The sequence below is a fragment of the Rhinopithecus bieti genome, unplaced genomic scaffold, assembly GCF_001698545.2.
Source record: "Rhinopithecus bieti isolate Rb0 unplaced genomic scaffold, ASM169854v2 scaffold_9973, whole genome shotgun sequence".
NCBI classification, from domain to species: domain Eukaryota; kingdom Metazoa; phylum Chordata; class Mammalia; order Primates; family Cercopithecidae; genus Rhinopithecus; species Rhinopithecus bieti.
Window position 1 is genome coordinate 653854 of NW_016806267.1, and position 13757 is coordinate 667610.

Genomic DNA, 13757 nt, shown 5'->3' on the forward strand with positions numbered 1-13757 from the left:
CTAAATATGAATGTAAACATAATAATTTGTATGAATGGTTATTTATCAAGTAAAGCCACAGAAATTTGTTTTCTGTGAAGTTATTCCAAACAATTTTCTCTATGCTTTCTTTTTTGTTGACTTCAAGATCTATAAATATGTTTCTGAAGTATTCCTAGAAAATTCAATACTTCTAAAATATGTAAGAGTACTCAAAATTAGTTTTGTTCTCATTGAATGAACATATTCTCTGTTTGGCAAAAGTTTTATGCATAAATATGACAAAAAGCAAGCTTCAATTGAAGTTTGATGAAATGTTTGTACCTTTTGGAAAAGTGAATCTAAATTATCAAGTTGAGATTTACATTTATTTAATGAATGTGATCTGCTTTTAATGTTATAGATATTTTTGGGATATTTATTGAACAAAATATTTTAATAAGCAGAATTTCATTAACACTCTCAGTTTATATGAAGTTTAGGGAAACAGAAGAGCTTTTCCAAAATTTAATTTTGTTCAAAGAGTATTTTAGATATATTGAGTTTGCTTTATATTACAAAATACTCTTGTTCATTTAGGGAAATCCTGAATCGCTTCCTTGTCTTTTAAAATGGAGCTTTCATTTTAGATTTTGACTAATATAAATAATTAAAAAAATTTTGGGAGTGACTGATGCTAGACCCATTTAGCTAGTTTACATGCATTTTTTGTGCCTTTATACTACAGTTATTCTGAGAGGGGAACGTTATAAGTCCGTGTTTTGACAAATGAACATGGGATTTGCTGATCTTTAGTTAAAACCCCAGAATTAATCAGCCTTTTCAGCTTCTTTGTCGGAATCAGTTGAGTTGCTGCTTGGCTGAATGTAGAAAAGTGTTTTGATGGATTACATCAGTTTGGAATGATCACTCTGTCATTTGTTGAAGGAAACCATCTAGGTTGGTCACACACACACAAAATGTTACAATCTGATTCAGCAAAACTTTGATAGGCTTTTCTGCAAGTAACAAAAGGTACAGTTTTGCTGATTTATGTCCTTAATGCTCCTTAAGTCTTAAATCTCAAAATGTGAAGTTTAACAATGCAAGGCAAAAGTAACTTTTCCTTGTACTTAAATTGTAATTAAACTGTTGTTCTCTTTGTTTATAAGACTTGTTGTTTTACTTCATTCAGGTTGTTAAAAAAAATATAGACTTGGTGGCTAACAAAGAATAGGCATTTATTTCTTACAATTTTGGAGACTGGGGATTCCAAGATGAAAGTGCTAGCAGATGCAATTTCTGATAAGGGCCTGTTCCTTATAAACAGCTGTCTTCTCACTAACCTCACTAGGCAGAATAGTTGAGAAATCTCTCTGGGGCATATTTTGTAAGGGCACTAATCGCATTCGTGAAGGTTCCACCTTCATGTCTTAACCACCCCGCAAAGGCCCTGTCTCCTAATATCACTTTGAGATTAGCATTTCACTATATGAATTTTGCAGAGACACAAACATTCAGTACATTGTACTACTTTCAAGTTTTATATTAATACTATTTGTCTTGAATAAATGGAAAATAGACTTGAGGGTTTTAATTTCATTTTCAATTGTCACTTATTTCAGAATTTTACTTTAGGAATGTGTATCTTGTTTTCAAAATATTTTATTTGTAAGCAGATGATGCTATGCAAAGTGTATGTAACTGAATTTTCATGTTTTAAGTCTGCTAAAACAAGCTTTTTTACTTATAAAAAGATCCTTCTGAACCTGTGCATCTCCATTATTAAAGCAAAGGTTTTGGAGTAGGCGGTTTCTAAGATCACTTATACGTCTAAATTTTAAACAATTCATAAGGACCCAATTTTAGCATACACTATTAGTTAATTTTTGAGATATTTTCATTCATTCCTTCATTCATCAATTAATTAATTATTTATTAAGTTCTTACTGTAGGCAAATTCTGGGGATATAACTGAGGTCCCTGACGTTTGGGACATAAGGGAACAAGGCTCCCACCTGTCATGGAGCTTAAAGTCAAATATATAGTAAACATTTTTCTCTTTCTATATGTATTTATGTGACTGTGTGTGTGTGTGTGTGCAATCATGTGACATATAATGATTTTTTGGTCAACAACTGACTACATATATGATAGTGATCCTATAATATTTTAGTAATGATCACCGACATTGAGTTAGTTTTTTTCATATGATTTTTGGCCACATGTATGTCTTCTTTTGAGGAGTGTCTGTTCATGTCTTTTGCCCACTTTTTAGTGTTTTTTTTCTTGTAAATTTATTTTAAGTTCCTTATAGATGCAGGATATTAGACCTTTGTCAGATGCATAGAGTGCAAAAATTTTCTCCCATTCTGTAGGTTGTCTGTTTACTCTGTTGTTAGTTTCTTTTGCTGTGCAGAAGCTTTTTAGTTTAATTAGATCACATTTGTCAATTTTTGCTTTTGTTGCAATTGCTTTTGGTATCTTCATCATGAAATCTTTGTCTGTGTCCATGTCCTGAATGGTATTGCCTAGGTTGTCTTCCAGGGTTATTACAGTTTTGGGTTTTACTATATTCAAGTCTTTAATCCATCTTGAGTTAATTTTCTATATAATGTAAGGAAGGTGTCCAGTTTCCATTTTCTGCATATGGCTAGCCAGTTCTCCCAGCACCATTTATTGAATAGGGAATCCTTTCCCAATTGCCTATTTTGGTCAGGTTTGTCAAAGATAAGATAGTTGTAGGTGTGCAATCTTATTTCTGGGTTCTGTATTCTGTTCCATCGGTCTGTATGTCTGTTTTTGAACCAGTACCATGCTGTTTTCATTACTGTAGCCCTGTAGTATAGTTTGGTGTCGAGTAGCATGATGCTTCTAGCTTTGTTCTTTTTGCTTAGGATTGCTTTGGCTTTTGGGCTTTTTTTTGGCTTCATATGAATTTTAAAATAGTCTTTTCTGTTTCTGTGAAGAATGTTAATGGCATTTTAATGGGACTAGAAAAAAAGCTCAACATCACTGATTATTAGATAATTGCAAATCAGAACCACAATGAGATTCCATCTCATGCCAATCAGAATGGCTACTATTAAAAAGTCAAAAAACAACATATGCTGGCAAGGTTGTGCATAAAAAGGAACACTTATTTCCTGTTGGTGGGAGTGTAAATTAGTTCAGCTATTGTGGAAGACAGTGTGGCGATTGATCCATCAGAGACCTAAAGACAGAAATACTATTCAACCCAGCAATCCCATTAGTGTATAATACCCTAAGGAATATAAATTGTTCTATTATAAAGAGACATTCATGCATATGTTCATTGCAACACTATTCATATTAGCAAAGACATGGAATCAACCTAAATGCCCATCAATGATAGGCTAGATAAAGAAAATGTGGTACATATATACCATGGAATACTATGTAGCCATAAAAAAGAATGAGATCATGTCCTTTGCAGGGACGTGGGTGGAGCTGGAGGCAATTAGCCTTAGCAAACTAATGCAGGAACAGAAAACCAAATAGCTCATGTTCTCATTTATAAGTGGGAGCTAAACAATGAGGACACATAGACACGTAGACAGGAACAACACACACTAGGGTTGAGGGCAGGAGGAGAGAGAAGATCAGGAAAAATAACTAATGAGTAATGAGTATTAGGCCTAATACCTGGGTGATGAACAAGTGTGTACAACAAACCCACATGACACATGTTTACTGATGGAACAAACCTGCACATGTGCCCCTGAACTTAAAATAAAAGTTAAACAAATTATAACATTTTACTGTACCTTTTCTATGTTTGGATATGTTTAGATACACAAATACTTACAATTGTGTTATAATTTCCGATAGTATTGAGCGTAGTAACATGTTAAACATGTTTGTAGCCTAGGAGCAATAGACTATACCATACAGCCTAAGTGTGCAGTAGGCTATACTATTTAGTCTTGTGTAAGTACATTCTATGATGTTTGCACAGTGATAACATCATCTAGTGATGGTCTTCTCAGAACACTTCCCCATCATTATGCAATGAATGACTGAATATATATTCAACTAAAAAGGTAAAATAAGTTAGAAATGATTACAAAACATAATTGATATTGGGATCAGGAAGAAGAGGACACTGGATCTGGAGTACTGGATAACATTTCTCAAGCCAGGCATGGTGGTGTGTGCCTGTAATCCCAGGTACTCAGAAAGCTGAGGTGGGAGGATTGCTTGAGTTCAGGAGTTTGAGTCCAGGCTGGGCAATATAGTGAGACTTCATCTCAAAAAAGTGAAAAAAAAAATGAACCTTCACAAAGGCTGTAACATTAAAATTGAGGTTTACAGCATAAGAGTAGGAAATAACTAGTAAAAAGCAAAAAAATACTAAAATTCTAATGGAATGACAAAGATTCCAGAAAGCCCAGGGTACTTCTAAAGGGGAAAAATACAGAGTGGGGATGTGACAAGTCTTAAAATTTAGAGTAATTAAGGCTATATAATTGGAACAGAGAAGCACGGGGGAGACAAATTGTCCAAAGGAAGAGAATTAGCCCTCTGATGGCGAACCATATATGTACCTATGTTTGGAACATTCTGTATATGACAGAAGGGGCACTGCAGATCAATGTGGAAAAGAGAGGCTGTTCAATAAATGGAACTGAGAATAAAGTGGCAATCCATGTGGAAAGAGACGAAATTGGATGCCTAACTCATGTCATGAAGTTTGGATTTAGGACTTAAATGTCAAAAACAAAGCTAAAACTTTAGCAGAAAAATATTTAGACATCTATAAGACCTTGGAATAAAAAATTCTTAAAACATAAAAAAATTACCACAAAGTATTGAGAATTTGACTAGGTTAAACTTGAGAAAGTTAGTTCATTCAAATGTACTTTAAAGAAGGTAAAAGAGAAGTTAAAATCGTAGAATATATATAAAGAAAACGCAATTGACAAGTTATTAAGTACATATAAGTAACTTGATTGTTATATGTATCAAGTATATATAAAATTTTCTATAACTAATAAGAAAAACCCAAATAATCCAATAGAAAAAGTGGGCAACAGAACTGAAGTGACACTTCATAGAAAATGAAACACATATAGCAAATAAATTTGTGAAGAAATAATTAACATGAACTTTACTTGGAAAACTGCAGATCAAGGCTACAGTGATATATCACTTGTATTTAGTCAGTTGGCAAACACTATAAATGGCTGATAATACCAATTGCTAAAGGTGATGTGTCTCTACATTTTTATAATAACTTCAGATAACAGTTGGGCATTAGCTCTGAAATCTGAACATTCATATGTAACTCAGCACTTAAAGTCATATACCCAAGATAATTTATTTCACATAAACAAAATATCCATAGCACTACAATTCATAAAAATAAAGCCTGAAAATAACCTATAGATCTATTAGTGGAAAAGTTGACGAATAAATGTTGGTATATCAATACAAAGAAATCTTATATGGTAGTTTAGTAGTTAAAATTAATGCAGTTCATTTTGAATTCCATCAACATGATTGAATCTTGAACATATAATAGTAAATTATGTACAAAAACTACCTATTGGGTACTATGTTCACAGCCTGAATGATGGGATAATTTGTACCCCAAACCTGAGCATCACACGGTATATCCATGTAACAAACTTGCACATATACCCTGAATCTAAAATAAAATTACAAAAAAAGAAAAAAGTTATATCCTTCAAAGATTATATACAATATAATACTGCTTAAAACACTAAAATAACTAAAATTTTAAAATGTAGACTTTAAAATATAAAAATACAACAAAACTTTTCAAAAGCCAAACAATGCTAATTATGAATATGGGAATTAGGATGTTGTCTGTCATGTGTGCGGGAGATTGGGGTATGAGATGGGGGTGAACATTTTGACTGAATGTAGGGTATTACTACAGTCCTAGATTTGATTTGGATATGGGTTTGATGTGTCTTTTTCATCATATGGATAACTAAATGAGTGAATAAGATACACTGAATGGATTAAAAGTGGGAAGCCACTGAATGAACTTAAAAATCAAAGCAAACAGGATACGAGTTGTGTCACAGAAGGATTGCTGTGGATACAATGTAGAAAATGGAATAGAGAAGAGCTGTTCTTTCCAGGAGGTCTGGGTAGGAGTCTGTGGCATTATTCCATGTAGTCTGTGTAGGAAATGATGTCTGCTTAGAGCCAAATAGTGCACAGTGAGGTGTGAGAGGAGTAGGTAATACCAAGAGGCATTTCATATATGAGATTAAGAGAGTTGGATTGCGTGCTTGATTCTGGCAGGTGTAGGAGAGGGGAGTGTCAAGGTCAAGTCTCTGGATTTTTGCAGGAATTTGTTTGATCCAATTTCCTGAGAGAAGGAAGGATGTAGGAGATGATTTGAGGGTGGACATTGAGTTTATTTTGGACACGATGAATTTAGGATGCCTGTTAGGGCTCTGAAAGGAACTGTTCAGTAGGAAGTTGGCTACATCATTACACTCTAAATATCAAACTTGAGAAAACAGTCACTTTAATGGACATTTTTCTAAAATGGATTACATTCTCATCTCCTTTTTTAAAAGTGAAGTTTATGGGCTATAATGGAATCTTTGTTACAAAGTCAGTATTATCATTTTACACATCAATTATTGAATGATGCTGTAAAAAATAAATGATTTCAGGGACTTTATGGGAACATGTAGACCGATTCCAATATTAGATACAGACCCATGAACACTATTTGTTTTTCTGTTTTTTAAAGGATTGCTCTTGGGTAACATAAATACTTGTTAGGGGATGATATTAACCCTTTCGTGACACTCTGATGCCACCTGGAATTAAAGTGCAGTAAAAATATTTCTGACTCCTAAATGGTATGGAATACTAAGTGCTGCTACTCTCAATTTGGCAAAGTTAGAATAGGTATTTGAGAGAATAGGTGTTTTAAAAGCAGGGTGATGCCACAGTGCGCCTGCAAACACTTTGTGGAAATTTGAGGACGTGTGGTAGGTTTGCATGGGCATTATGCAAGGTAAGTTTGCAAGGATCCATGCATAGTGGATCCTTGTCCTGGCTTCCCACTCATGGCCTATATTCTCAGGCAAGTAGATTAGTCTCTCTGGGCCTCAGTAGTAATATGAAATGAATATGAGTCATGATTTTTAAAATCATGCCAGTCTGAAGTAAATGATTATATGTTTCTAGTTTTAAGAAAATAAACCTATAGAAAACCAGCTATTTTATTATCTAGCTTTTGGTTCGTCTGTAGATAATATTTAGTTTGAGATGAGAAATGGTCATACAGAGAATACAAAATGGGAAAGGATCTGCTTAGAAACTCCAGAGGTTTCTTATCATCACAGAGGGCAAAAGCGATATGATGTTATGATATCTATTAGAGTTATCTAGAGGGACAGAACTAATAGGATAGATGTATATATGAAGGGGATTTTATTAAGGAGTATTTACTGACACAGTCACAAGGTGAAGTCCTACAATAGACTGTCTGCAAGCTGAGGAGCAAGGAAGCCAGTCCAATTCCCCGAACCTCAAAAGTTGGAAAGTCGACAGTGCAGCCTTCAATCTGTGGTTGAAGTTCTAACAGCCTCTGGCAAACCACTGGTGTAAGTCCAAGAGTCCAAAAGCTGAAGAACTTGGAGTTCAGTGTTCGAGGGCAGGGATCATCCAGCACAGAAGAAAGATGAAGGACAGAAGACTTAGCCCATCTAGTCCTTCCATGTTCCTCTGCCTGCTTTTATCCTAATCATGCTGGCAGCTGATTAGATGGTACCTACTCAGATTGAGGGTGGGTCTACCTCTCCCAGTCCACTGACTCAAATATTAATCTCCTTTGACCACACCCTCACAGATACACCCAGGATCAATACCTTCAAGTTGACACTCAATATTAACTATCACATGATATTCTAGAAGGGAAGGAAAGCTACCTTTCTTTGTCTTATTCTGAACTTTAAACATATGACATATGCATAGGAAATGAAATGAAATTTACTTGAAAAAAGGGAAAATAGCAAAGCAAGAATTTCTGATTCTATGGAAAAAAGATACATACATTAGTCAATAATAATAATAACACAATAATAATTTTAAGTATTAACTGTTCTAAATTATTTACAAGTGCTACGTTAGTAAATTCTCACAAAAAATCTGTAAAGTTGGCATTATTATTATTATTATTATTATTATTATTATTTTACATGTGAGGAACTGAGACAAAGAGAGGGTAAAGAGATCTGCCAGAACTTTTACAACCAATGGAACAAGCTTTGGTTATTATAGTATAAGTTCACAAAATGATTCTGTCATCAGTAAATACCAGTTTGCATTGGAATTCAAGTACTGTGTTTTCATTTGGATACCAGTGTGACGATGCACATTCTGAAAACTCCACGTTTTGTCTTTACTCTCAGAGACATTCTACACCCTCCAGGTCTCCCTAGCCTGTAGGATGTGTAAATCTCAGCCAGGAAAATATTTACTAGTGATCATTCTGCTTGCAGATAATTAGTAAGACAGTTTTCACCTTCTCTGGCATTTTAAGTTGCTCTTACTCACTTTTGTCCCTCCCCAATACTGCTCTGAATTGGGGGAAATCAAGAAAATGAGTGGAATTGCTGATCAATGATTTCAGTTCAAAATCTCTACATTCTTCTTGGTGCTGCCAGGGAGGCTAAGGTTTCTTCTCTTAAATACAGGGAGACATATGGCCTTGCTCTCTTACATGTTTGGCAAAGGCTGTTGTGTCAGCCTTTTCTTTTTTAGCTTTTTAAATTATCTCCTCCTTATAGCCATGCACTCATTTATTAAACAGCAAATATTTGTTGATTTTGTCTGATTAATCTTTGGTGCTTTGGGGGAGAATTCCTGTGTTTACATAGGGGAGAACTAAAGACTGGTGAATTAAATCAATAAAACTAACAGCAAAGTTTTAAAATATATGGCTTCATCTTTTGCAAGATAGGTAGAGGGTATGATTGATTAAAATGCATTGTCAGTATTGGAATTGCCCTGAATAAATTATAGTGACCACTGGAATGTTCAGATTATAATATTTATAATTATAGAACAGTGGAATATAACAACACAATTGATTTGGATTAAGGGCATATATGTCCTGGATAATTTTCAATCAGTTCTATATACAGTTTCTAAAAATTAATAGGCCTTATAAAATTTTGACCTCTGATATTTGCTTTGCTCCTTCATGCTCTTATCCACAATTCACGCTGACCCTTCTGCTCTTCTACACGGGCATAGGAAAGTCAGGAATAACAATTAATTTTAATCAATATCATAATTCGTTTATTTTAATAAATATAGTTATAATAATAATTTATTATAATAAATAGCAACAAATTATTAGGTTTACTGTGCTAGGTACTTTACAAGCATTATTTTGAGTAACTTTAAAAGCAGCATTAAAAGGAGGTACTATTATTATACCCATTTACAAATGAGAAACTGGGCTATGGAAAAGTTATTTAAATTCCCTAAGGTTACAAACCTCTAGTAAGAAGGAAGAAAGGACTCACAGCTGGTTTGTCAGATTTTGAGCCCATATGTTGAAACAGTAGACTGTGTTGTGCCTCTGACCCAGCCATGCCTAGACTCCTTTTAGCCAAAGTAATCATAACATTTATATACTATGTATGAACTATTTATACAAACAGGAGTATTTCTGGAGGATGTAGAAAGAGGTGGCCACTGACTTTGGCTAAAAAAAAATCTTATTTAATAGAAAAGTGAAAAGTACCTTTGCCAGGCTCACCTAGTCTTATTTTAGACTAGCAATTTTGCATTTATTGAGTCTCTAGAGCACACTGATTAATTTAGACTGCAGTTTTTCTCAGCGGTGAGTTGTGGGGTCAACTTAACAAGTCTCAGAAAAAAATAGTTAAAATTGAAAGCAATAGTGAAACACCAATTTTCTCCAAAGCTTAATAAAAATATTTGATACCATTCATTCATTCAGTAGATGTACTAGAGTTATGATGTGTTCATAAATAATACATTACAAAACAGAAAGTGGTACCTGCTCTAAGAGAAGCACCACATAAACTTGCATAAGAGTTAAGAGGCCTTGAAATATATGAGTTTTATGGACATGTGAAAATTGGGAGGGAAGAGATAGCAGAAGGAAGTGAAGAACCAGGAGAAGCAGGTGGCCTTTCCCAAAATACGGATATAAGAAATCAGAGAATCCATTGATAGGAGCAGAATCAGTCATAAAAGAGTTTCTAGATTTTAGGTTGAACATCAGGAGAAATATTTTAAAGGAATGAATACTAGGGAAAGGAATTTTAACCTTGTTCTTTAGGAACAGGGATCATTGATGGTTTCTCTTAAAAAAGCGTGGATTTGATGCAGGACTGGCAAGCCACAGAGTGGGTCTTAGCCTGTAAAGGTTCTCAGTTTTGCCCAGGAAAGAATTCAAGGGCAAGCCAGAGGTGGAAGAAAACAGTTTTATTGAACAGTGTTACAGCTCTGGTGGGGTTACAGCTCTGTGACTGCCAAGGAGCGCTTGCCCACCTCCACTCTCATCTGGCTGAGAACATCTAGCTGACTACAATTCCCCTGACTTGAAGTCCTCTGGCTCTGGGGGCCCTACCAAGGGACACGATGGACCCAAAGCCAGCAGTGTACTACCCTAGCATTGGTACAGGACAAAATAACAGCTTGGCCATTGACACTGCCTTCAGCACACCCTGACAAAAAAAGGTGGGATACAAAACTAAACCCAAAATCCATAGGCCAAAGGGAATGGAGTTGGGCAAGCACCTGCCAATCTCAAAACACTTCTAAGCAAAAACCAAAAGCCTAAATGAGGTTACACATTGAAGAACACCAATAGCATAGAATTAAGCTATGTTGGGAGAAAACACTGTTCCCACAGACGTCTAAGACAAAACACTTTAGCATTAGGCCACAACAGCAGTCATAATCAGAGGAGAAAAACTCAAAGGAGCTGACAGAAAAGCTAACGGAGAGAGCTACATGAATCTGAGAAGCTTTCAAAAGAAGTAGATCACAGGATTGAACATAAAAGTTTCTGATAATTTGCAAATTAATACCTTAAGAAAATTTGGTTCAGATATAGAGACCATTTTCTAAAAAGCCTGTTACACACAATTTCATTTTAATACATCCATATATTCTCCTTTACAAACTTTTCAAAACTTATGCAGATCATCTATAACATGCTAGAATGTTCTGACTTGTTCTATGCTACCTATTTCTTAAATAACCAGTCATTTTACTCTAGGGCAAGAATTTACTATACGAGATCCCTTCTCTTACAAAATTACTCTTTCTTTATATCCTTCCTAATAATAATAATAATAATAAATCCTCTATTCATGATGTTCTTTACATCTCTCTTTTTTACTCGCGGGTTCCCTCATGTTTTGAACCTCCCTTTTAATAACTACCAAATTAGACAAAATTATTTTTCCCAATGAAGAATACATTTCTTTGGCACATTTTATGTAAACCTAGCAAGGAAGAAATCCTAAACTGCCCACCAGACACTGGCATTCTACAGATAAGAATTGTTCTATCATTTTAAGACTTTAAACCACATAATAAACTATTTAAGCATCTATTCCATTCTTTCACTTTTAACAGTTTTATGTAGACTATCTCCAAGAACCAAGTTGCTGTGCAAATCTAGTCACCATTTAAAGCCATTTTAACCATTTCAAAGCCTATTAACAGTTATTTGCCAAGGTAAAAATCTTAATGTCAAATTTCAGAAGACATAACATTATTTTCAAACTAATAAATTTTGACTAGTCTTATTTAATTTATGAAGATTATTTATAAACCAGTTTGATAGCATGCTAGACAAGACACGTACCACAATACATGTTTATATGCCTAAACAAACACACTAGATAACGTTAACTACACAAGACAACTGGATTCAAGTTATTTACAAAATTGGGACCATCAACTTGGCCAAATTTTGTTCGCCCCGATAGGTATGAAAACAGGAAGAAGCAGGTAAGGGGATCCAATAGCATCAGATAAGAAAGGGAGGTAGCGAACAGCATTGCCCAAGGGGAGACCCTGAGCTACCAAAGAGGGCAGCCAGCAGTGGAGTCACTGAAGAAAAATGTTCAGGCAGCTGCTTGTCTGCCACTGTGGGAAGCCATCTGCAGGGACAACGGTCCAAGACTCCCAGTAAACTTACTTGAACAAGGCAGTTTGTTGGGGCTAGTGGAAGAAGGTTAGCTCTAGAATTGATGGAGGGCTTTTTTTTCTATCTCTTACCAGGGACAGTTAGGACATGCTTATTGCCAAGGGCCCTCTTGCTTATAGTAGGTACACTGATTCTGGCCCAGGGGCTGGCAAGTTGGGGGCTCTTGTCTGGGCATCCCATCCCAGATGCCAATTTCATAACATTTTCTCATGATAGGTAACCATTAGGGGGCAGGGGACTTAGGCAACCGTTAACAATTGTACTTCTTGGCTATTTCTTTTTTTTTTCCTATTGCCCTGAGATAGTTCTCTAACTGTGTCATAATTGACTGACTTAACCGTATACTTTTTCCTTTCCTTTTTTCCCACTGCAGAGCAAGTAGGTAACACTATTTGTAAGTCATGATGAGTTAAATCAAAGAACATGGTTAACTTAACAAACTCCTCTATACACTTTTCTGGATTCTCCGAAAACTTTCCACCTTTCTCCTCATATAAAGTCAAATTAGACATAGAAAATGGCGCTTGTACTCTAAGTATTCCCTCACTTCTATTAGGTACCTCCTGCAATGGACACAGGTTTGACTTTAGGAGCTGGTATGGGGCTGACTCCTGGTGGTACTGGTTGGGCTTACTTTCTAGGGCAGCAAGGGGTATAGGCTGAGGTTAGTTGGATAAGGATGAGGTGTGCCTGATGTCCTTGGGGTACAGTCCTTCGTTAGAAACTGGTGGTACCCCCCAACCCACTCAGAGTTGGTGGACTGAGGAGACCCTGGGGAAGGAGTAGTCCTCCTAGGAGAAGCAGCTGGGAGGGGATCCTTTAGGCATGGATTTCTGGTGCCTGGAAGTAACATGAGCCAGTAAAGGTCCATAACAGCCTGTATATAAGGGACCTCTTCCCGTTTTCTTTCTGTTTTAGGAAAGAAGTCTAATTGTAAAGTATCATTATAACATATAGAACCATGTTTAGGTCAAATGTGTTGGCTTGTCAATTTGTGTTGAATGCAAATATTATTGCCATACTAAATGAGTTTCTTCTTCTTTTAGCCAAATTTGAATTTGCTCCATTGGCCTAAAAGACACCCCAGTGGTGGGTCCTCTGGGATGCTTGCTGTTGTACCCATGTCTAGTAAGGATCTCTACAGAGGGTTTTGGTTAGCCTAAGTTTAGTAAATACCAAGTTGCTTTTTCCCTTTTACATTCCCACTTTTCATAGGTAGCAAGGTGTTACAAATTAGATTACAAGCTACAAAAAGGCAGTGGGATGTTGAACTTAAATTCTAGAGAGAGGGTTACACAGAAAGGGAGGATAAACAAATGGTTGTGGAAGAGAGAAAGGAAAGGGTAAACAACATTGCCCAAGGGGAGACCTCAGAGGCCCTGAATTGCAGGTGTGTCCTCCAATAGTGGAGAAACCAAAACCAAAAATATTTGGATAGCCTCTTGTCTACTGCTGTAAGTGGCTGTCCATCAGGCCAGGAGCCTAGGAAATCCCAGTTCCTTTGACCAAGAGAGGCTTGAGCAAGGCACTTGTTAGCACACAGGAAGGGACGTGCAGCTGGCTGTTAGGAAAATAATAC